We start from the raw sequence: 24829 nt of genomic DNA on the forward strand, positions 1-24829 counted from the left end.
ATGTTCTTGGATACAAAGCCTTGATTGAATATATATCATCTTAGAGTAGTAACCTGCCGGTGGTGTGTGCTGGAAATGCCAAATAAAGGCTGCTTTAAAAATGAAAGAAAAAAGCCGGGTGTGGTGGTGCACGCACTCGGGAGGCAGAGGCAGGTGGATTTCTGAGTTCCAGGCCAGCCTGGTCTACAAAGTGAGTTCCAGGCCAGCCAGGGCTACACAGAGAAACCCTGTCTCGAAAAACAAAACAAAACAAAACAAAACAAAAATAAAACAAAAAAAAAAAAAGAAAAAAGATAAATTAGGTGGATGGGAAGATAGGTGGATGGAATCAGGAGTAGATGAATAAGTGTATGTATGTATGTATATATGTATGTATAGATGGATGGATGGATGGATGGATGGGTGGGTGTGTGGAAGGATAGATAGATGGGTGGATGGATGGAAGGATGGATGTGTGGATAGATAGGTGGGTGGATGAGTGGGTGGATGGATAGATAGATGGGTGGCTGGCTGGCTGGCTGTGTGAGTGGATGGGTGAATGGGTAGGTAGTTAGGAGGGTAGATGTGTGAGTGGGTGGATGTGTGGATAGGTAGGTGGGTAGATGGGTAGATATGAATATAGATAGAGATAAAGATTAGCTGGAGAGATAAAACCTAGGCCATGTTCATGTTAGACAAGCACTCTACCGCTGACTACAATTCAACTTCACTTGGATAATTGTTTATGAGGTTTTGAGATCAGAGTAAAAACTTTATGGGTAACCCAAATTCATGTACAATGTCTGGGAGAGCTCAAGCCCTCCACCCTGATCTCCCGTTTGACTTAAGATGTAGAGGCAGAGGGACGATCTCACAGTCAGGAGCAGACACTGACAAAAGCAAGAGGGCTCTAAAGGGGCTGCGGATGATGTCAAGTGTTTGCCTAGCATGCTGGAAGGCCAGGCTTCCATCCCCGACACCGATTATAACAGGATGTAACCCCAGCTCCTGGGAGGCAGAAGCAAAGTGATCAGAAATTTGAGGTCATCGACTACATAGGTATTTGTGGCCAGCCTGCACTACCTGAAATCTTGTCTCAAACACTCTCCCCCCAAACCTTTCCTTCTGGCCCCCTTTCCATGATGGTCCTAAGCCTTGGGTGTGTTGATGCAGATGTCCCATTGAGTGACTAAGCCCCAGTTATCTTCAGCTCTGGGACCAGTGGCGAGTCTCTGCATTAACTGTTTTGCCGGCTGCAGGACAAAGCCTCTCTAAGGCTGAGAGAAGTTTGTGGCTATAAACATGGATATTTAGAAGCAGTTTGATGTATCCATTTAGCAAAAGTGTAGCAGCTTCTATTCTTCAACCTCTGGCCTCCCCACCCCTGGGTTCTGAATAGTACTGGCTTTGACTTGTAGGTCCGTGCTTTCCACATTGGTCTGTGCTCCCCATGTTGGCCTGTGCTCCTCATGTTGATCTGTATTCCCCGTGTTAGTCTATGCTTCCCACGTTGGTCTGTGCTCCTCACCTTGTTTTGTGCGCCCCCCCCTCCCGCCCCATGTTGGTCTGTGGTTAGTCCGTGCTCCCCACGTTGGTCTCTGCTCTTCACGTTGTTCTGTGCTCTCCACATTGGTTTGTGCTCCCCATGTCGATCCGTGCTCCCCACATTGGTCCGTGCTCCCCACATTGGTCAGAAGGTAGAGAGCCGCCCAAGTCAGGTACTCACAGCAGAGCGAACAAGGGCATCAGCGTCAGAACAGGGGCTCACAATACCCAGTCGAGATGACCGGAAGCAAGGAAGGGGAGGCAGTCAGCTGGGACTCCCAGGCCGAGCATCCGGCTTCCTGGCCCCACCTCAGGCAGTTCAGTAAGTTACATTATATGTATGGATGTTTTGCCTGTGTGTATATCTGTGCCCTGTGTGTGTGTGTACACGTGTGTGTTCATGTGTGTGTCCCTTCCCTGAGGAGAGAAGAAGAGGGCATCCCCTAGACCTGAAATTACAAATGGTTGTAAGCTGCCGTGTGGTGCCGGACACTGAACCTGGGTCATCTGGAAGAGCATCTGGTGCGTTTAACTGCTCAGCTATCTCTCCAGCCCCTGCAAGCATCTTTATTTCCTCTGTTGGAAATGGGCTACTTCCTAGCCGTTCTCAAAGACACAGAGTTTTAACCCTTGGGGGGGGGGGCTTGCTGTGTTCCCTTCTCCCTGCCTGTCACAGGGTTAGGGGATCAGCCTGACACAGGACAGAGAGTTTTAGAGGACAGTTGATGTTAACATGCTGGAGTGGGGGAGGCCTCTTCACCCCTAGAGTCCATTTTCAACGGCACACGATGATTTGCTAATACAGTATTACTGTCGCTTATCTCTGAAGCCAGGGATTTGGGGCCGTGGTGAGCCGGCTCAGGGAAAATGGCAGTTCCTGTCTTCCAGAACAATTAATTACCTCTCCAGAAGGGGCTTATGGCCGGGTCTCCAAGGGATGCCTGTAAGCATCAGGCTGATGCCAGTATGCCTGTCCAACTGTCACACACACACACACACACACACACACACACACCACCCACACACAGCCACACAACATACACAAACACACACACACACACACACACACACACACACACACACACACGGGGCACAGAGCTACAGGCAGGCAAAACACCCACTGCAGATATCCACACAGGCTGGATAATGTCTCCATCAGAGTAGTCAACAAAGCCTTTGCCTCAGAAACCAACTACCCTGTGGTATAGATTGTGGCAAGACTCATTCCTTGGAAAGCCTTTCTTAAAAAAAAAAAAAAAAAAAGATTTTTTTGTGTGTGTGTGTGTACATGTGTCCACACATGCACGAATGTGAGTATGTGTGTATGCGTATTTATGAGTTGTGTGTGCCCCAGGCATGTGAGTGTGTGTGTGCTCACAAGTGTGAGTGTATGTGTGTGTGCATGTATGCTGTAGCACATGTATGGATGTCAGAGGAGTCCAGAGTCTCCTTCATCATGTGGGTCCTGGGATTGAACTTGGGTTTTTAGGTTTGGCTGCAAGCACCTTTACCTCTCTCTCTGCTGTGCGGCCCAAGCTGGCCTGGTACCTAGGATCCTCCTGCCTTGGTCTCTTGAGCGTTCTGTATATAGTATGTATGTACCATGTCAAGTTTGAGGTGATACACTGAGGCAGAGGAGGCTCTTGGTCCAGATCCCTAACTGCAGTCTGCTCCTGGGAGAGATTTCAGCAAATTAACCAAGGCACCACCTGCAGGACGCTTGCCCAATCTTCACTGCTAGGGCCATGGAAAGCAGAATCAGCAATGATTCCACAGCAGAGGGCACAGGGAAACTGTCAACCATGAGCGCGACCACGTCCCTGGACCTTGCAGCAGGAAGAGGACATGGGTGGAGAAATGGCGGAATTTAAATAAGATTTAAATAAATATTCCCAACACTCAGGAGGCAGAGGCAGGAGAATTGTTATAAGCTGCAGGTCAGTGTAGACTACAGGGTGAGACCCTGTCTTAAAATCTCAACAACCAAAACGGCATGCACTGGCCTCTTAGTTGAGCAAAACACATCCCATGCTAACAAGGGGTGGGAGATCTGTGGACACTCCACACTAGCTTTGCGGCTGGCTGTATTCTGAAATCACTGCAAAACACGGTTAATTGAAAAATCAAAGACTCGACCTGCATCAATACAAACCCGAAGGAACAGAAAGCAAAACCACGAACAGACACCTACCCGTGTACACAGCGCAGACTGGAGGAGACTTGAGTGTCTATGGACAGGCAGAATTACAAGATGTGCCACCATGCACGCTGTGGAATATTACTTAGCTTTGAAAAGAAAGGGGATCCTATTATCTGTGGCAACGTGGGGAACCCTCAGGGACACTATGTTCACTGTAGCAAGCCAGCCACAAACAGAAACATACACCATGTCACTCCCACTGGTAGGTGACAAGAAACGGATCGGTGGCTTCCAAAGGCCACGGGAAGTGAAAAGAGGGATTTTATTCTGGGTTAAAGTGATTTCAGGCGTTTAAACTGAGATAACTCTGCTGCTCTTTGAATATCCCGAATGTGTGTCCGGTTCCTGAAGCACACACTTGAAGACGTTGGAGGTATGAAGCCAGGTCCAGGACCCCCGCATTCAGGAGACTGAGGCAGGAAGATGACACGTTCAAAGCCAACCTATGCTATATCATATCCCACTTTAAGAGATGGCAAATTTGGGGATGTTCCCCTCTACAATTAATTTATTTTAAAGCAAGTAAATGATATAACAGTTGTAGTGTCTGCTCACCGAGGAAAAGGTATCTGGGGGTCTCAGGCTCAGGGGTGATTCTGAGACATTTACTGTTGGGATGAACACAGAGCCCCACACTGGCTGGGGTCACGCCTTCACACTAAGCTCCACCCGGAGTCCTCGGGCAGCCTTTTAACTGATATTACTCTGTGTGTGTGTGTGTGTGTGTGTGTGTGTGTGTGTGTGTGTGTGTGTGTGTGTGTATTCACACTACAGGAGATGATGTGTGGCCATGGGCAGTGATTGGGTCTGGGCATTTGGCAACTCTGTCTCTCTAACCTTGTCAGGTTCTTAAATGATATTCTCATTATCTGGAAGTCTTCATGGTACACACACCATCTGGCTGTGAGCATCTGGGTGCAGCAGGGTGCCAGAGCCTGAGAGCCGCACCCCTTCTGGGGTGACTCCGGTGCTCTGTGAGCCAGTGGACTTCCTACTTCCTGTTTAATAACTACACTCGTAAGGGCTTGCGGAGCACGAGTGACCCGCACTTTGTCGCCAGGCCTCCCTCAGTGACCCCTACCAAGATCCCTGTCCCAGTTGGTCTGTCAGAGAAAGCTGAAGGGACTTCAGGAGCCATCAGCCATCATTCCTCTAATTGGGTCTGGTGGCTGGAGCCAGGCCTCGTTATTTTTAATTGGGGACCATCGTCCTGGAAGGATACAACATGCAGATCATGCCTGAGAATTTGTGGCTTGCAAGTTCAAAGTGAAACTGCAGTTGGAGACTTCCAAGGGCTCACACTGATTTCCAGTCCTCTCCATTGTCACCCAGGGACTGTCAGGCTAAAGATCGCCCCCGGGTTGGGCCAGCCTGTGTCTGTGTCCAGAGACCTAGGCATCTAGACACAGTCTTAGCCATTGTTAAGACTTCGTGAATATCACAATCCCTGGCAGTTGGACAGATTGTATCAATTAAGTATCATTTAGATGTGGCTCTGGGCACAGCATCGCTGAATGAATCAAACTTCCTTGTTGAATCAAAGGAACTTATTTTCACTGATTTTCCTAATTAGCTTCAGAACAAGTGACTCATCCGGCATCACCGGCCTTCAAGATTTGTACCAGGCAGACTAAGAAACCCAATTTGGAGAAGCTAGAGCCATTTGCCTACTTATTTGCCTAGAGACAGGGTGGAGCTATGTGGTCCAGGCTGCCCTCAAGCTCCGATCCCCTGCCCCAGCCTCTCCCAAATTGCAAGTGTTTGCCACTTTTCTCATCTCTCCCACTATTAAGAATTTTTCCCTCACAGTCATCTATTGGATGGAACACAGGGCCCCCAATGGAGAGCTAGAGAAAGTACCCAAGGAGCTGAAGGGGTCTGCAACCCTATAGGTGGAACAACAATATGAACTAACCAGTACCCCCCAGAGCTCATGCCTCTAGCTGCATATGTAGCAGAAGATGGCCTAGTTGGCCATCACTAGGAAGAGAGGCCCCTTGGTCTTGCAAACTTCATATGCCCCAGTACAGGGGAACGGCAGGGCCAAGAAGCGGGAGTGGGTGGGTAGGGGAGCAGGGCAGGGGGGAGGGTATAGGGGACTTTTGGGATAGCATTTGAAATGTAAATGAAGTAAATACCTAATAAAAAATAAGATTAAAAAATCTTTCCCAGCATAATAATCCTAATAAGTAAAATATTTATTGATTTCAATCTTTACTGAAACTATATATTAATGTTATACAATAAAAATATCTAAGCCTAGGAAGAGAGATAATAATTTTTATGACCAAATGTCTAAAATTTATTATAATGTTTGACTAATTTATTTTAGTATAAGCGTGTGTGTGTTTTGACTGCATGGATGGCTGTGAACCACATGCATGCAGTGCTCACAGAGGCCAGCAGAGGGCGTCACATCCCTCACAATTAGAGCTACAGGTGGTTGTGAGCTGGGACTTGAACACAGGTCCTCTGGGAGAGGAGTGGTCTCTCGTGCCCCTGATTTGTTGTATGCATTCTCATGCAAGTGTGCAGGATATGTTGAGTGTATCCCCCACACCCCTTTTGCCCCCTCTCATTCACCCAGTTTGTTCCCTGGGCATTTCAGTATCCTTTCGTGTCAAACACATACATGTGATTTTACGTATCTACCTAAAATCTAGGCCTGCAGATGGGAGAAAACACACACCTCTGAGACTGACTTAATTCCCAGAATACAATTCACTCCAGCTGCACCTAAGGTCCGTGTTCAAAAGATAGCTGTCCTTGGATAAAGCTGGATGCGGCTAAAGGACTTCATTTGGACCATGTGGTACCCGTCTTGTTAGTAAGCTCTCTGTCCCTCCGGATAAGCACTGGCCCTTCTTGGACAGTGTGAAGACTTCGGAGGAGGTTTGGGGGGGGCAGTGAAACATTTCAATACCCAATTGTTTTTTCGTTTTTTCCTTGCTGAAAATATTCAAAATTCTTCCTGGAGAGCTACTTTCCAAAGCATACCATGGCCGGATGTCAGGGAGGGCTGTCTGAAGGTGTTATAGGAACACAAAAGCTACCTCTCCGGTCTAACCCACCCTGAGCCCATTGGCTTCTGTCTCCATCCCCTTCCCCACCCCTTTCTGAGCCTCAGGAGCCATTCACCCAAGTTCTTCTCCTGAGAGATGAGGGCTTTTTTAAAAAAAAATCATCCATCCTTTAAAAAAAAAAAAAAAACGCCATCTTGGAAATCCCCGCTACGCAAGCGCAAGCACCAATTGGTTGAATGGATGGACTTCACTGAAGAGACGCCCGAATGAGATCTTTCTGAGCACCTTGTTTGTCCTAAGCAAGGAGCAGTAAGGCCCCTAAAGTTCCCAGCGGCACTTGCTGACTGACACCAATCAGAAACCAGAGGTGAAGACTGCCGGCTGCTTCAGGCATACAGAGCTCTCGCTGGCTCTCCTGAAGTACTCTGTATCTGTGTATCTGCAGGAATCTGTGTGTATACACACCTCAGCGTGGAGCCTTGGAACTGGCCCGTCTGGCAAACATTCTGCCACCGAGCTGAGGCCCCACAGTACAAACAAAAAAGTTTTAAAGAAGAACCACACACCTACAAAGTGAGTGGTTGTGTCTTCGCTTTGGGTTTTTGTTTTTGCATGTGTGCAGGAGCATGCGTGTGCAGAGACCAGGGGGTGTTGTTAACATTCCTCAGATGCCTGCTACCTTGTGTTTCGAGGCTGGGTCTCTCTTCCCTATAGACTGAGTGGCAGACAAGCCCGGGAAACTGCCTCTGTCTCTCCTGTACTGAACCAACAAGCAAGCTCCACCACGCCCAACTTCTGTAAAACTGCTTGCAGGCAGGGCAAGCGCTTGCCGGAGTCACATCTCCAGCCTGCCCTTGGGAGTCATGCTCTGTAGAGACCCCCAGACCGGGGTTACTTAGTTGTAAATAAGAAGTTCTTACACCTGAGGTTGGGTGCATACTGGCTCACACCACAGATGGGTACAAACAAGGCAGGGAGGTGAAAGGGGAGGGAGTTGGTTGGAGGCCACAGATGATGTCAAGGACGGCTTTGTTCTATACCATCTCAGAATCGGGGCTCTTTGCCTGTAACTTGCAAACGGCCAAGTTACACCTGTGAGGAGACGGTAGTCTCTCCGGAATTGGCTGTTGATCAGGTTATCAGAGGTTTGCAGCTGTAGTCTGGCTTATAAAACTGAAAAAGTCACAGAGGCACAATTCCATCTAGTGACTTCACAGTGGCCTCCGGTCCCCGACTCTATTTCCAAGTGGTTTTGTTCAGTTCTACTCTCTCTATGAAGCCTTCGTTCCTTGACTGTGCCAGACTTCTCTTGTCCATGTGACACCAAAACTGAGACACACCTGGAAAGAGGGCTCGTCTGCCCGTGGAGAAACTGGCCTCTATCCGAGGAGCCTGTGGACACGTCTGTAATCCACGTTTTTGATTACTAATTGATTTAAGAGGGCCCAGCCCACTGTGGGCGGCAGCATCCCTTGGCTGTATAAGAAAGGCAGCTGCGGGAGCCAGCAAACGGGGACTCCTCTGTGATCTGTTTCAGTTCTTGCTTCCAGGGTCCCAACTGGGAGGCTCTTTCCCTGGCTTCAGTTAATGATGGACTATAATCTGTAACATATAAGCTGAAATCAACTCTTCCCTCCCCCAAGTTGCTTTCAGCCGTGGTATTTACCATAGCAACAGAAGAGCAGGCTGGCCCAGGCTGGTGGCACTGGTGGCTGAGAGGGCTTGCATGCCCATTGTACCACTAACCAAGGGGAGGAACGATTTTTTTCCTGGATGTTTCTAAGGAAATGTATAACCATGTTTCCCATTGGTCCATTCCATCTTGTCTCTCAAAGGAGAGCCAAGCGCTGAGACTGAGCCAAGCACAACTAGAGGAAGGTAGAATCGTGCCCCACAGACATGTGTCTGGAGTCCTGGGGGGGGGGCGTAGGAAAAGGGGGCCATCAGCACCATTACCTTCTCGCTTCGGAGAAGATCAGGGCAGCCGTTCAGTCATGAGAGAAAGCCTGCCTTGTATGTGATGGATGGTAAAGGTGGACCTGGGAGCCATGAAGGTCGTCTCCAACACAGGCACCCTCACCTTAACTAACTGCAGCTTTGGTGTGAGGGTGTGGGCAGAGTCCCCGCAGGTGTCTGTGGAACCTGAGCAGGTGCCAGCACAGCTCAGAGGCCCTACCTTGTCAGCAGGCATCCGCCCAGAGGGACCAATCAGAGGTCAGCGGTGGCGTAACGTGATCCAATGGGTCCGGTTTCCACTTCTTGTAACCTCGAAGGGCCCTGTGTGTCCTCAGGTGGGCAGCCGCAGGCGCAGTCCCAGCCTCCCAGTATGAATTATTCACCGCTCTATACTTTGGCCATCTAGAATCTCCACGGACCTTGATGCAGAGTGTCGCGCGTTGCAGGATCGCCAGGCACTGCGCTGCCCGGCTCCAGCAGAGTAGTGGTTACAACTGCTCTCCGCCACTCTCTCTACAAACACCATGGGATCCAAGGTAATGGGGCCGGAGGATGGAATCCTCTCTTCCACCAAGTCTAAGCGACAGTTCCTTCCATCCCCAGGCTTCCAAGGCAAGAAAGGACTGGGTTCGCACCTGAAATTTCGTACTTGTTGGGTGAAAATTTTTGTTTCAGGTGATCAAGTAGATGACGACTCTTCATCATCCAAGGGATGAGCTGCCGTTTAGAACCAAAGAGCGGGAAGCTAGAGTGGTCACTAGCATACCGTCCAGGGCTGGGACTATGGGACAAGGGTGGTTTCTGAGGACTTTAGGAGTGGCTGGCGTGGCAGGGGGATGGAAGTGTTCTCTTACTTATTCTTTTAGTGAGCCACGCAGGTAGCTGGTGGTGATTGTGTCAGCCTGGATACAGTGGTCACTGACAGTGACCCAGTGTTGGAGAAAACCATTACGATTGGTGCCTAGACATGTAGTGTCTGTAAGTTTTTTTATCCAGACTGCCTGGGTCGGCATTGGGAAGAAGCTAAAGAAACCAATGGCAGAGACAGCCTCAATGTAGCATGCTGCTTATGTACTTACAAGGGTGTTTTTTGGTTTTGTTTTGTTTTTTGTTTTCTGTTCGTTTTCTCCCCCCACCCCCTGCTCCTGAAGAATGATCTCAGCATGTCTGTTTAGAGAACAGGATTTATTGATGGATTGTCTCCTCCTGGATAACCAAAGAGGGTCACAGAAACACTGGGATACGTAGTCAGAGCTCAGTAACCACACACAGGAGCCTCCCACACCAGGAACTCTAGCCAGAGCCTGTCATGGATCCATTCAGCTAATTATCCATTTCTATAGCACCAAATACTGTTGCCTTGGCAACCAGCACTCACAACAGGCTTTGGCCTGAGGCCGCCCAGGTGTGTGTATGGGGATGGCTTTCTGTGCCATGGCTGCAAACTGGCTCAGGGTGCTGAGTGCAGGAAGTGGCTTCAGAGGGTGGGCATAGCCTGATTGCTTGGTAGAGGGGAGAGGGGTAGGCATGTCCTCAAAGAAGGTCATGGGTCGCTTTTAATGTTGTGGCGGCTGTGAGTGTGTGTGTATAAGAGAGTGTGTATGAGAGTAAGTGTGTGTGTATATGAGAGTGTGCGAGAGAGTGTGTGTGTGCATATGAGAATAAGTGTGAATGTGTGTGTGAGAGAGGGAGAGAGTATATGTGTGTGAGTGAGAGTGTGTATGTATGTGTAAGTGTGTGAGAAAGTGTGTGTATGCATGTGATGAAGTGTGAATATGTGTATTATAGAGTGTGTAAGTGTGAAGGTGTGTGTGAGCATGTGTGTGTGTGTGTATGAATGTGTATGTGAGAGAATGTGATTATGTGTGGAGAGTGTTTGAATGTGTGTGTGAGAGCATGTGTAAATGTGGGTGAGTGTGAAGATGAGCGTGTATGTGTAAGACAGAGTCAGTGTGTGTGTGAATGTGTGTATGTGAGAGTATGAGTGTGTATGAGTATGTGTATGAGAGAGTAGTATGAGTGTGTGTATGGTGTGTGTATGTGTATGAGTGAGTGTATGTGTGTAGTGTTTGTGTGTGTGTATGTGTGTGTGTGTGTGTGTGTATTCTGCGTGTATGTCTGTGACAGGGCCCCTTTTGTTATTTCCCTCTGTGTGCACTACACCAGCTGGCTGGTGAGTGTTTGTTCTGTCTCCGCCCCCCTACAGCCCTACCCCCCAAGAAATTATGCTTTCTCCCTCTCCTTTCTTGAGTTCTGGGGCTCACCCTCAAGCTTGCACAGCGAACACTGTACGCACTGAGCCATGTCTGCAGCCTGAGACACGTCTCTTGAGTAAGCACACAGACCTGGCTCCCTTGCTTGCACTGTTTTAAGCCAAAACTCTCCTCCTTTGTGAATTCCCAGGTTCCCTTTGCAAGAGTCAAGCTTGCCACTGAAACCACTTGAAGACCTGCAGCTTCAGGAGGGAGGAGGTGACTGTCCCCACTCCCCTTCCCTAGTGCAGCAATCCCTGTAGATTCCTTTAGGAGAAGCCACCTCCTCCCCCACCCCCATCACTCACACCCCTCCCATAACAAGGCTGTAAATGAGCCTTGGTCACCAGAAACCAGGACTTAGGGCTGCAGTGGGAACCCAAATGAGCAATCCTGGCCCCTGCAAACGTCCACATCACTCATCTCTCATCCCTAACATCACCACCATGGTCCCAAAACCCTTCTGTCTGGCTAACCTTCATAGATATAGCATCTGTTGTCTAAAACTCATAAAAGCACCATTTTTAAAAGCCATCTTCGGTTGGGGGCGGGGCGGTATGTATATGATATGATGTGTGTGCGTGAGCCAGTCAGTGCCCGTGTGGTGGTCACAGTACAACCTCTCTGTTGGTCTAGTCTTCAACTTTGTTTAAAGCAAGGTCTCTCGTTCACCACCGTGTGTGTTAATGAGACCATGGCTGACAGACAAAGCAGAGGGGAATGTAGTGTGTAGTGGCATGGAGCTACCAAGAGCTTGTTCTACGGCCTGCGGTGGGTGGTGTTTAAGGGTGGGTGGCTCATTTAAATCTCATTTTTTTAATGGTAAATAGTCGGAACTGTGGATTTGGTAACAAGTTGGGAAGTTGTGTCATCCACTGAGCAGGAGACCGAGGGCTTGCAAGCATCCACGTCTGGTGGGCCATGGTGCTCCCAGCACATGGCTTGCTGTGACTAGAGGATATTTTATGTAACTTTAAAATATGGCAAACCAAAGGCAACAGTCTAACATTTTACTGAAAATAATTATAGACTCAGAAAAAGGTGTTAAAAAAAAAAAAAGAAAAGAAAAGGCCCTATACTCTGGCCCTGCTGGTACTTCACCATAATTATGCCTTAATCCTGAGTGAGGTTAAGACCATCTGCATAGTGCCTGCTTCGTGACACGTGATTGCATCTGTGGATTCTTGGGACTGGCCTACAGTGAAGAAGGGAGATTTCTATCCGGAGTATTTGGGAGCTGATTTAGCTCCTTTAAGCCTCTTGGGTTCCTCGTCTGGTAAGGGATTCTCTCGAAGGCAGTGAAGTCAGGGGCAACAAGTTGGGCTCAGGAAATAACAGGGTCAGATGAGCTTTACGCATGGTGGTGGAGACTTCACCTTTCATTTTGCAACTGGTTTTGGTGTCTAACTTAATTGATCGTACATATGTTTAACATTCTATGACATTACATGTGTGTGTGTGTGTGAGAGAGAGAGAGTGTGAGTGTGTGTGTGAGTTGTGTGTGTGAGCTGTGTGAATGTGTGTGTGAGTGCTTGCTCGTGTGCAGGCCACAGCAAATGTGCAGGAGGCAGAAAACACTTTCTAGGAGTTGGCTCTTCTAGTACCGATCTCCCAGGAATCTAACTCAGGTGGTTGGGTTCGTTAGCAAGCACCTCTACTCCCTGAGCTATCTTAGTGAGCCACATCCTAATAGTTTAGCATTATAGGATTGTACAAGGTCAACCCAAAAAGCAGGTCATTCAAGTATCGCCAACCAGACATAATTACTGTGTTCGGGGGGGGGGGGGGTTCGGGGGACCCATCACCCTTGCTACAAATAGCTGTGGATGGAAAGTCAGCACATCTCTAAGGTTTAGATGATGAGCTATTTCTAAAGCCCATTTGATCTTACTAGAACCCAAGGAAGAAATGGTTTGTAGGAAACAGAATCCCGACGCCTCAAGCAGCGAATTGGGAGATTGTTTAATTAGACCATTTTTCATTAAATTTATCATGGTGAGCACCGCTCCTGTGTGTGTCTGCTTCATAGGGAAGCCAGAGGAGTGTTTGCAGGGAGGGTTAGGGGCTTTGAGACAAGTTCCTTTGACCCACTGAGCCATCTCGCCGGCCCAGCATTCTTTACAAAGAAGATATTGGAGCGGCTCGTATCTGAAGCAGAGAGGGGCCCACCCCTCCCACCCTTTGGATCTTTAAGTGTCTCTCGTCGCCAAGGCCTGAGCGCACACTGCCTGGTGTTGTTCGAAGACTGATTTCCGTACCTCTGTCTGTAGCTCTGTCCCGGTGGCTGGCTATGGAAGCAGAACTGTGCTAGCAGGCTGGTGCATTTTCACACTGCTGGTGTGAAAGTCCTCTAAGTCGGGTATTTCAAATAAACATTTTATGTGGAAAGTTGGAAAGAAAGCCAGCCCCCCCACCACCACCACCACCCCAAGCATCATCTCACCATGGGAACCGAGGACACAAAATGACTCCCTAATGAAGCACGCTTTGATTAGCCTCTGATTAAAGGGGAGGGGGTGGTGGATACAAGATGCCAGTGGCTCACAGTCCTGCTAGGAGAGCCAGGTTCAGGCAAAGGTTGTTGAGGAGCCTACCTCTAGCCTCTGTGTATTTGAATACACACAGAGAGACTGTACATTTCTAGGGACCAGGAAACTCCCATGAGGCCTTGTAAGCATGGTGTATCGGCTGTTTTGCTCCAGGTTTTAAAATAAAACCATTACCATAATGATCATGGTCAAACCAGGCAGTGGTGGCGCACGCCTTTAATCCCAGCACTTGGCAGGCAAAGGCAGGCAGATTTCTGAGTTCCAGGCCAGCCTGGTCTACAGAGTGAGTTCCAGGACAGCCAGGGCTACACAGAGAAACCCTGCCTTGAAAAAAAAAATGCTTGTGTCCCTAGCAATTAGAATTATTCAAATTTCCAACCTGATGGTATTGTATTTTTTAACTTCTATAATGGAATACTAGAGGCTAGGTAACTCTATTTAAAAAACAAGAAAACCTGTTTTGGTTCTTGGCTAATGCCTTGAGAAATTCAAGGGCAGGGGGCTTAGAGAGAGATCACTTTGCTAGAGAGGAGACACCCATCCACCCCTGTCCCAGGCAAACCTCTTCCCCCTAAACTGATAGAAACCCCTCAACCCATTCTGAGGGCAGCTCTCTCAGTGACCCAGGGAGCACTGGGCTCCTCCCCTCGAATGTCTCACCACCAAAGCTCCAGTACACGACCCTTAAAGGACACAATGCACGCAGCCACCTTGCTCTCCAAGTTACAATAGAGAGTTAAGGTAAATCTTTGCCATAGCTGCTTTAGATACCACAAATCACTCTATCGTTCTGCTTTGGGGACAGGGAGGTGGCTCAGTCAGTAAAGTGTCCAAGTGTGAAGACCGGAGTTCAGATTCCTAGCGCCCACACAGAAGCTGGGAGCAAGGGTACATGTCTGCAACCCCAGGTCATACAGACATGGGTGGGAACAGGAGGGGCCTTGGGGCTCACTGGCCAGCCTGATTGTTGAGAGACCTTGCCACAAAGGAGATGGCTGATACCAGAGGGCTTCCACATAGACACACGTGAACACGCACATAAACACATTAAAAAGTCCTTAAGTGGTAACACTGGGGGCTGTAGGTAGAGTCCTTAAGATTCGTGATATAGCCGGGCGTGGTGGCGCACGCCTTTAATTCTGGCACTCGGGAGGCAGAGGCAGGTGGATTTCTGAGTTTGAGGCCAGCCTGGTCTACAAAGTGAGGTCCAGGACAGCCAGGGCTATACAGAGAAACCCTGTCTCGAAAAACCAAAAAAAAAAAAAAAAAAAAAAAAAGATTCGTAATATAACCAGAGGTCACCATGGACCCAGACAATGTCATGGTATCCACGCATCTACAAGCCAAAAGAAGGCATTAGATCCCTTTACGTGGTTGCTGGGAATTGAACTCAGGACCTCTGGAGGAGCAGCCGGTGGGTGCTCTTAACCGCTGAGCCATCTCCCCAGCATTTTAAAGCAATACAAAGGACATAAACCACTATCTTACCACACCCAAGCAGGAGGAGTAAGGCAAGAGGATCTAAAGGAATGGTGTTGTCCCTTTTAAAGACTTCCTTGAGGCGGTGGGCTGGAGCTACTGCTATGCGGATAAAAGTGCTTGCCGTTCAACCATGAGGACTTGAGATCAGATCCTCAAGGCCCGACAAAAGTGGGTGTGTGAGTCGCTAGCCCTGGGGCTGAGCGATGACAGGCAGAGGATTCCTAGGGCACAGGGGCTGGCAGGGCACTGACTTGCCCAGCCAGTCAGTGAGTTCCAGGTTTGATGAGAAATTTTGTTTCTACAGGGGGAGGAGGGGGGGAAAGCAGAGTGGCAGAGAAGGATATGTCATGTTGGCCTTATGGGCACGTGTGCTCACGTGTGCTCCCACGTGTTATACGTGCTCACCCATACAAACAGACTCATACACAAAGTCCCCCAGCGCTGTGGTACTCATACACGCATGGCTGTGTGGGTGTTGGCGTGTGCATGTATATGTGTGTGCTTTTATGACTACATGGTTGGTTTTTGTTGTTGTTGTTGTTGGTGGTGGTGGTGGTGGTGGTGGTGGTGGTGGTGATGGTGGTTTTTCAAGACAGGGTTTCTCTGTGTAGCCCTGGCTGTCCTGGAACTCACTCTGTACCCCAGGCTGGCCTTGAACTCAGAAATCTGCCTGCCTCTGCCTCCTGAGTGCTGGGATTAAAGTCTTGTGCCACCACTGCCCGGTGGCTATATGTATTTTTAATTGGTGGGTAGTACACATGTTTGGGGACTCTGTGCTGCTCTCTCTGCACGGTCGCTGGCAGATCCCCACGTCACCATCAGTTATAATTGGTGTCAGAATATTCCAGATCCTCTACAGCAGCTAGTTTGCAGTCTCCACTTGGGCGCTATCTGCCACTCACCCGGTTACATGTGCTGAACGTCTTCTTCCTTGCTCCCTCCCCGCTTCGTGCTTTTCTCCGACATTGGTAACCTCTTCTAAGTCTCTGACATCCAAGCTCAGCTTCCACCTGTAAAAGAGGTCACATGATCTTGTCTCTCTGGGTCCGGCTTATCTCACTTAACACGATGTTCCGGATTCCATCCGTGTTGCTGCAAGTGATGGGACTGCCTTTGGAGAGCTCTTCCCTGTCTCTGTCTTGTGTGTGTCTGTGTCTGTGTGTGGGTGGTGGTGATGGTAGTGATGGTGGTGATGCGGTTGTAGACTGAGTAGGATACTCAGCCATTGGCCTCCAGACCCCATATTACACATGTACCTTTACATACATGTGTGTCCGCACATATATTCAAAGGCACCATTTTTTAAAAGATATGCAGTCTACTAATTTTCCTTTCAACCCAAAGAGGTTGAAAGACTGAGGTAAAAGAAGGGGGCGGAAGTGGAGTCCACGGTGCTGGTCCACATGTGCCCCACTGCCAGCTTCTGTTCTGGGAGAGAGAAGTTGAGGATATCAGGAAGACACTCCTGAAAGCCGCCCTTGTTCACAAGTTTGCATGCAAACTGTGAGGCCAATGAGGACTTCTGTGACCTCAGGGAAGGCCAAGTGTGTGTCTAGAAATGACTGCCAACCTCCACAGGCTTTTTTTTAATCTTTAATTTTTTTCTTATTTTAAAATGATTTGCAGGTGCCCACAGAGTCCAGCAGGGGGCGTGGAGTCCCCTAGAGCTGGACTTAAACAGAATATGGGTGCTGAGAACCCTATGCAAATCCTCTGTGGGAACAGGGGCTCTCCACCCCTGAGCCTTCGCTCTAACCCCAGGAAGTCCTTCTCACTTAGCATGCTTTAGCGGAAAAGCAAACGAGCCTTCTTCCACGCCTTCCGCCCAGTACTTACACAGAGAATAGTAACAAGTAACACTTGTAACTATTCCCCCCACCCAAACCTGTAACTCCCAGGGGCCAATTAAGGCTCCCGAGCTGCTGCTGTTTTACCAGCAGCCGCTCTAATCCTCGAGGTAATTTGGAGGCCTCGTTCAGTTTGCTGATATTCGTAATTACGCCCATTGGTGATTAAGAGGCCTCAGCTGGATAGTAAAACGCTAACTGTCTGCTGGTCGTTAGATCAAAAGATAATCCTTCATTTCAGCTGCGGGGCTGCCTGCCTATCTGGGATCCGTCCTTGTCCTCCTTGAACAGACGTTTGGTTTCGGTTTAGTTGCCTTAGCACTCAGAACTGGGGAGAGCACCGTCCCTGGAGGCTTCCTGACAGAGACTATCTGTATTCGTGATGGAGCCCAGGCTGGCCTTGAACTCCACCTCCTCCTTTCTCAGCTCTAGGAACTCTCAGGCTCCACCAAGCCTGGCTGAGATTTAACTTCACAACTCCAAGGCAAGGGCCACAAAGTGTTTGCACAGGGTTGTGTCTGTAATCTCCGTTCTTTTGGTGCCTGCAACTTTAAGAACCGTAGAGTCAGGCACTGGGAGTCCTAAGGGAACCAGGCTAAGCTGGCAGGAAGCCTTCTCCACACACTTTGGCTACAAGGGCCCAGAGAGAGCCTGGCGTAAGCCATGGGAGCCAGGCTGAGTCTGCGGCGGTCTTACGACTCTTCAATGTGACAGCAGCTCAAACACATACCCCATGCACAGAATCACATACAAACACACCACACACAGACACAGAGTCAGGGACACAACTATACACACACCACATGCAACACACACAACACAGAGACGGAAACTCACAGACATTTGCACACTCTGTGTGTACACACACAGAGACAGACACACACCACACACACAGACACAGAAACATACACCATACGTACACACACAGATAGACACATGCACATGGCATATCATACAAACACTAGACACTTGCACAAACACATGCAACACAGAGAAACACACAAACACACCACACAGAGATGCATACAGCATTTGTTCACACACAGAGATGGACACACAATATGATATCACACACAAAAACACAGACACATGCACATATATACAATATACACACAGAGACAGAAATATACATATGTTATCACACACAAACATACAGACACATGCACATACTATACACACAGAGACACACACAGCACATATAGAGATAGAAACACACATACCATATGTAACACACACAGACACATACACATGACACCACACACAAACACACAGACACATGCACATACATACACTATATATACAGAGATACATACACATTGGACATATCACACACACACAAACACATAGACACACGTGTACACACACCATATCTGCACACACAGAGACAGACACGTACATATGACATATCTCCCTCTCACACACACACAGACATGCATACACACACACAGAGTCAGATACAAGGCTGGCTGCACTCTGCTGAAAACACACGGACGCTGAAACAGGAAGTTCACAGGCTTTTCTTGTGTCACCAATTACTTTTTCAGTCTCCTCCAGTCGTTTAAAAGGTGAGAGTGGCTTGGGCCTTTACGAATGGGCAGGGTCTGGATCAGGCTTCCGGGCCAGTTGGCTGACCCCGTCCAGAGCATGCCTGTCTCAGAGCATGCTGCATGCGTTCTGTCTAGAAGCTCACTGGCCTGGCTCGGTGCCAACAGCTTCATTAGGAATTTTGATTTTTCTCAGCATGTGCCACGTTAGCTAGCGTAGCCTCACTTGCCACTGGCTGATCACAGGCTGGGTTTGCTTATTAAAATGCTTATTATATTTGTTTAGTGTGTGTGTGCGCGCGTGCGCGTGCATGTGCGTGAGCATGCAGGTCAGAGGACAACTAGCAAGAGTCACTTCTCTCCTCCTAACATGTGGGTCCTGGGGATTGAACTCAGATCGTCAGACTTGGCAAAGATCATGATGGTCTTGATGAGATTTTGTGTGTGTGTGTGTGTGTGTGTGTGTGTGTTTTAAAGGCTCGAAATTTATTCCAATCTCTCTGACACGCAGGCTTCTGGCTTTGGATACAATTTCTCTCTCTCTCTCTCTCTCTCTCTCTCTCTCTCTCTCTCTCTCTCTCTCTGTCTGTCTCTCTCTTTCTTTCTGCAAATGTTTGGAATTTCGGGAGCAAAAGGAATATGCTTATAGCCCAGTGGGTTGACATCTCTTGCCGTGATAGCAAATTTAGGCCACCGTCGTTACTAAAGATGGTTTGCAGCCTCCGTACCCGGGAGGTGGCATTCTACAGGGACTGTAAGAAGTGGCCTTGGAGCTGTCTTGCCCGCTAACTAACCTAGCTCAGAGCAGGGTGTCTGGCCTCAACCCAGACATTTGAGCACTCGTAGGGAACCTGACAGGCGATTGTGTTATGGAAGCTGACGTGCTGAATAGTCTCCTTTTTTCTCATATTCTTCACCTGTCTCTTTGTGTTAAAGGGGGAGCTGGCAAAGAGGCAGAGGAGGGAGTGGACGAGGCGGGAGGGGGGAGGCAGGTGGGTGAAGTGTGGGGCGGGTCCCATGTGTGCTCCGATGTAGACGGCAGGCAAGAAAGGGCTGCCTGGACAAAACTCTATTGTTCGCTGTCATCTTGAAATGAGTGTCAGAGTAGGCGGGGGTGCTTTGACCGTTAACCGCACAATTTAGCCGGCCTGTTGTGTCCTGCGGGGCCCCACCTCCTTGGAGTCTCTCAGATTAGAAAAGAAGGCTCCAGCCCCTTCTAAATGGGCCATCTCTCGTCCTTTGTGCCCAGACTGCCCAGTGTGAAATCAACAGTGACGTTAAATGTTTTCTAATGAATCATTACTGAAAGGAAATGGAGGGCTATATGTGTAATGGATTGTAGCGCATTAAAATGTTTTATTTTGCTCACAAAAATGTTGTCCTTCACAAGCACCGAGATTGTCGAGATTGTCGTGATTGTCGCAGAAAGGCCTTTGTGCCGGGAACCGTTTCAATGGATTATCCCGCCAGTGTTTCCATCTGAGATGGGAATCAAAGGACGTCTTTGGCTAACTAATGTTTTTCAAGATGGCAGCCATGAAACACATTTAGTATTTAAAGTTGGGGTTGTAAAGGAATGTTTGAACTCGGGCGATTTTCTCACTTACGCTCCCCCCACTTTGGGTTTGGGAAAGAGAAGCGGCTCCCCGACCTCTGTCCATTCTGCAGGAGGACGGCTTCTCAGCCTCAAGCCTGAGACCCCGGGGATGGGGGCCGGGCTCTCAGTTCATTACATTCGGTCTGTCTTCTCCCAGTTCCTTCCTTTCTGGCTATCTGATGTCTTCTAGGACAGACCCTTGGTGCTTGGGACCGAATGTGGAAGAAATGGACGTTTCTGGAGCTTCCTGAATTGGTGCAGAGTTTCGGTGCTGTCCCATTGCTGCTTTGACAGCCAGTGTGTACAGGGTCTAGCCTGCCTCTCTCTCCCCGCTTCCTCTTTGTGTGTGTATGTCTTTCTCTCTCAACTTCACTAATAATGTGAGCGAGGTCCTGGAGTGGGGACATCAGTTTCCTGAGGCCCAGGCCACCATTCATGTCACATACACCTGGGTTCAGCACTCGCTGAGGACGTGTGAATTGGAACTTCAGTCTGTTAAAAAAAAAAAAAAAATCCGAGCTGCATCCTACTGTCCAGAAACCTCAATTCGCAAACCTCAAACATCTTCCATCTTGCTTTCCACCTTCAGACAGGAAGGAAATCATACTTAGATAGTATATAAAGAACAACTCTCTTATCAGAGCATTAGAGCCATTGCCAGATTTACAATGGGTCTTGGTTGCAAAAATGGAGCCGGAAAGCCCTGCTCTCTGAAGTTTTAGAGAGGAGGCAGTCTTGGGACTTTGTGGCAAATTGAAACAAAAACCCTTTCAGAAGGCCGGGGCAAGCTGATGTGCTTGCTTGCCCCCCAGGTCTAACTTTCCAGAGGAAACGAGCCTGCCCACCTCCACCTTCTCAGCTCGCTGGTACTGTTATACACAGAGAATGGGAAACGGCAGCGTAGCCCTCCAGAGACCAGGATCTTACCCGCCTCCCTCTCAGCATTAAAACTTTAACAGGGCAGCTTTTAGAGTCCTTTTATCATGGGATGTCACCTGTGTACTGGAAAGTATGTAAAATAAATGTGGGCCCTACTGGGTGGTTATAAACCATAGGCATGTCTGACGATCTGGGTCTAGACAGGGTGTCCTAGCACGCCAGCAAGCCTGTCAGTGCCCTGTCCACTGGCTCCCTCCATAGCCACCCAAGATGGTTACAATTTGTTACAGTTAGTGTTTTTCATATGCTGTACCTGATCTCTCTCTCTCTTCTCTCTGTTTCTGTCTGTCTCTGTCTCTGTCTCTCTCTCTCTCTCTCTCTCTCTCTCACATTTTCCCTTCCCTCCCATCTGTACTTGTGTCTGTCTCTATCTGTCTCTCATTTCCCTTTCCCTGTCTGTCTCTGTCTCCCTTTCTTTGTCTCTCTGTATCTCTCTCTCTATCTGTCTCTGTATCTCTCTCTCTCTCTCTCCAGCTCTTAAGAAAAGAAATCAGGCCAGCTCCATAGAGTAGAAACCTCCAACCAATGTTAGATAACAAGAAAAGCAATTTGTCAGGCACCTGTCATCCCAGCAACTCAGGAGCCTGAGGCAGGAGGATTGTGACTTCAAGGCCAGCCTGGGCTACATAGCATGGTTGAGACCAAGCGGTAGTGAATACCAAGGGCTGGCTAGGAGGCTAGCCAATTGGTAAGCTCCAGGTTCACCAAGAGAAACTGCCTCAAAGTATTCGGTAGGATCGCTGAGGAGACAGCCAGCTTTTAAGAGCACTGGTTGCTCTTGCAGGGGACCTGGGTTCAGTTCCCAGACCATACATGGTGGCTCACCACTGCCACTAAATCGATTGGATCCCACAGGGTGCATGTATACACATATAGGCCACATTTGTGCACATCAAATAAAAAATAAATCTTTGGAAAATAATGAAGCGGAGAACAACAGAGGGAGACCCATGCACACATGATTGCTTGAGTCTGCCTGTGTGCGTACATTGTGCGTACATGTTCTGGTTTAGGCTGGCCCTGTGATCAGTGGCAAAGTATTTGTGTCACCTGCACCAAGCACTGAGTTTGAGCCAGGGCCACAAATGATGATAATAGCTTTGTCTACCATGTGTGGTTTGGTTGGTGAGAGAAAGGACCCATCTCGTCCACACTCACACCAAGGTTCAGGTTACCAGACTAAGGACATGCCTCACGTCTATAAAGGACACCAAAGCCGCCTTTCCATGCTTTAGAATATATCACTTTTCTCTTCTGTGTTTATTTTTGAAACGGCATCTCAGCATGTAGCCTGTGGCTGGCTTTGGACTCATGGCTCCTCCTCCATTCTCCTCCCATGTCCTAAGGTAACAAATCTTACCATCAGACACAGCCAAGACTATGTTCTTACACTTAAAATGTCCATAACTGGTGTTGGAGTCAGGCCTCGGTGGCTAAGAGCACTTGCTGCTCTTGCAAAGGACCTGAGTTCAGTTCCCAGCACCAGCCTTTGACTCCAGCTCCAAGGGATGATGCGTTCCTTTAGCCTCCGAAGGACTCTCATGCACACTCGTACACAGTCATCCGATCTCAACTCATTTCTCAAAACCAAAAATGGTATGTTAGCGAGCTCTAGCGACAGCTCCTCGGGGTAAAGCTGGGTGAACAGGACCTCCCGACTTGTCAGACAGAACTTACCAGTGTTCCACCGCTAACCCTGAGAGTTGGGTTCATAAGAACACGATTTACATTATTATATAATGATAGGGTTTGCAGTAAAGCTTCATCCTTTTTATAAGCCGCCTCTGAGGTCAGTTATCAGAAGATGAACTCTGTGTCCGAGAGTAGATGTCCTTCCTCCCTCCCTCCCTCCCTCCCTCCCTCCCTCCCTCCCTCCCTCCCCTCTTTCTCTCTCTCCTGCCTCCTCCCCCCCTCCCTCCTTTCTTTCTTTCTTTCTTTCTTTCTTTCTTTCTTTCTTTCTTTCTTTCTTTCTTCAGGGTCTCGTTATATAGCCTGGACTCAAACTCCTTAATCCTCCAGTCTCAGCCTTCTGAGGACTAGGATTTCTTCTTCTTCATCTTCTCCCTCCTCCTCTTTCTTCTTCCTCTCTCTTCTCTCTCTCTCTCCCCCCCCCCTCTCTCTCTCTCTCTTTTCGAGACAGGGTTTCTCTGTGCAGTCCTGGCTGTCCTGGAACTCTCTCTGTAGACCAGACTACCCTCAAACTCAGAGGTCGGCCTGCCTCTGCCTCCCACGTGCTAGGATTAAAGGCTCACACTCTACCATGCCCAGCTGTGCAGTTTCCCTTATGTTGCTGCCTCAGGCCAGCTCAGCAGGTGGAGACACTTGCTGCCAAGCTTGATGATCTGAGACAGATCCCTGGAATCCACCTGATGGGAGGGGAGAGCTGACTCCTGGGACTAGTCCCCTGACTTCCATATGTGCGCTGTAGCATGTGCATCTCTCCACACAAATAAATGGATAAATGTAATATGAATGTGAACCATGCGCGTTTAGCTTGACACATACAAAGGCCCATCTGCCTCCCTCCGTGAGTTCTGCAGAGGACCATCCTTGGCTCCCTGGAGTCTAGGTGGCCCCCGAGCTGCGTCATGCATCAATGCCTTGTTGGATGGATGGACATTGATGAGAACAGTGGTACCTTCACTCTCATGGCTGCAAACAGCGGGGTGCTGATGTGATGTGTGTTTATCAGTCCTTCTATCACAAATACGGCATGCATTTTCCATCCCTGATGTGTGTGTGTGTGTGTGTGTGTGTGTGTGTGTGTGTGTGACAAGCACATGGATTCTGGGGTCAGACTCTTTCTGCTTTAATCTCAGCCTATATGAGCCAAATGACAAGTTCTCTTCTCCATGTCTGGTTTGATCTGTTCCCCGAAGTGCCCGCCACCCACTGCCGCTGAGTGGGGGTGGTTTTGAGTGAATTCATACGTACCCGTAGCCTGTGAGACTGTATGTGATGTGGCATTCCACTTAGACTGTGGTGTGAGAGGCGGTCACAAGTCTGTCACCGTGGGCCCTGCTTGTGTCTTCCCCACTGCCCCTGGCTGGAGAAGCTGCTACTGGTCGGTGCCCTGTGTCTCCACCCTCGCCAGCTTCTGCCATATAGCTTCCTGCCAATGTGGTGTGCTAATTCCTGTCCCAACACCACCTCCAGCAGGTGAGACTTCCCCTGATTCCACATCCTTGTCCTGTTTGGCAGAGCTGGAAGTGTCTTCTGTCGGTGTGCTGAGTGCATATTTAACATCCATGTTGTCCGTTTGACCATCTGCCCCCTTTCAGACTGAGCTCTTTGATTTTGTTATGTTTGATGTCGCTTTAGACTCAGTGTCTCCTCATTCTGTAGGCTTTGTTCACTCTTTACATTGTGTGTGGTGTGTGTGTGTGGGGGGGGGGTTATGTGAATGTGTGTGTGGTGTGAATGTATGTGTGTGTGTGTGGTGTGTATGAATGTGTGTGGGTGTATGGTTGTATGAATATGTGTGTGTAGTTGTGTGAATGTGTATGTGTGGTTGTGTGAACGTGTGTGGGGGTGTGTGTATGGTGTAAAGTGTTTGTGGGGGTGTGTGGAATGGGATGTGTGTGTGTGTGTGGTATGTGGTTATATGAATGTGTGTGTGTGGTATATGGTTGTATGAATGTGTGTGTGGTTGTGTTAATGTGGGGGGGGGTTGGTGTGTACATAGGGGGCAGTGTGTATGTGTGTGGTATGGAATGTGAGTGTTGTATGCATATGTGTGTGAATGTGTGTTTGTGTGTGGTGTGAGGTGTATGTGTAGTGTAAGGTGTGTGTGTGTGTGGTGTGAATAGAGGTGGTATATATGTGTGTAGTATGAGGTGTGTAGTGTGTGTGTGTAGGGAGAAGTGTGTGTGTGTGCTGTGTGGTGTGTGAGGTGTGGGTGTGGTCTGAGGTGTGT

The 24829-nt window shown here is 48.8% G+C and overlaps 1 protein-coding gene across 1 annotated transcript in view, besides 1 other annotated feature; it reads left to right on the forward strand.

Annotated features, from left to right (window-relative positions):
- The first annotated feature begins 9107 nt into the window (after window positions 1-9107).
- Myo1h (myosin 1H) overlaps window positions 9108-24829 on the forward strand; it is a 75324-nt gene continuing 59602 nt past the window's right edge. Inside the window, exon 1 of the mRNA NM_001164573.2 lies at window positions 9108-9239. The gene's annotated coding sequence lies outside the window, so the exon portion shown is untranslated. The remainder of the gene's footprint in view (window positions 9240-24829) is intronic.
- Window positions 18578-21065: an enhancer, noted in NCBI's record as "VISTA enhancer mm1522". NCBI's record gives its function as "enhancer in: midbrain (mesencephalon)[6/7]" and the evidence as "EXISTENCE:transgenic organism evidence [ECO:0001131][PMID:17130149]".

This window comes from Mus musculus, chromosome 5 (genome assembly GCF_000001635.26).
Source record: "Mus musculus strain C57BL/6J chromosome 5, GRCm38.p6 C57BL/6J".
In the NCBI taxonomy this organism is placed as follows: Eukaryota; Metazoa; Chordata; class Mammalia; order Rodentia; family Muridae; genus Mus; species Mus musculus.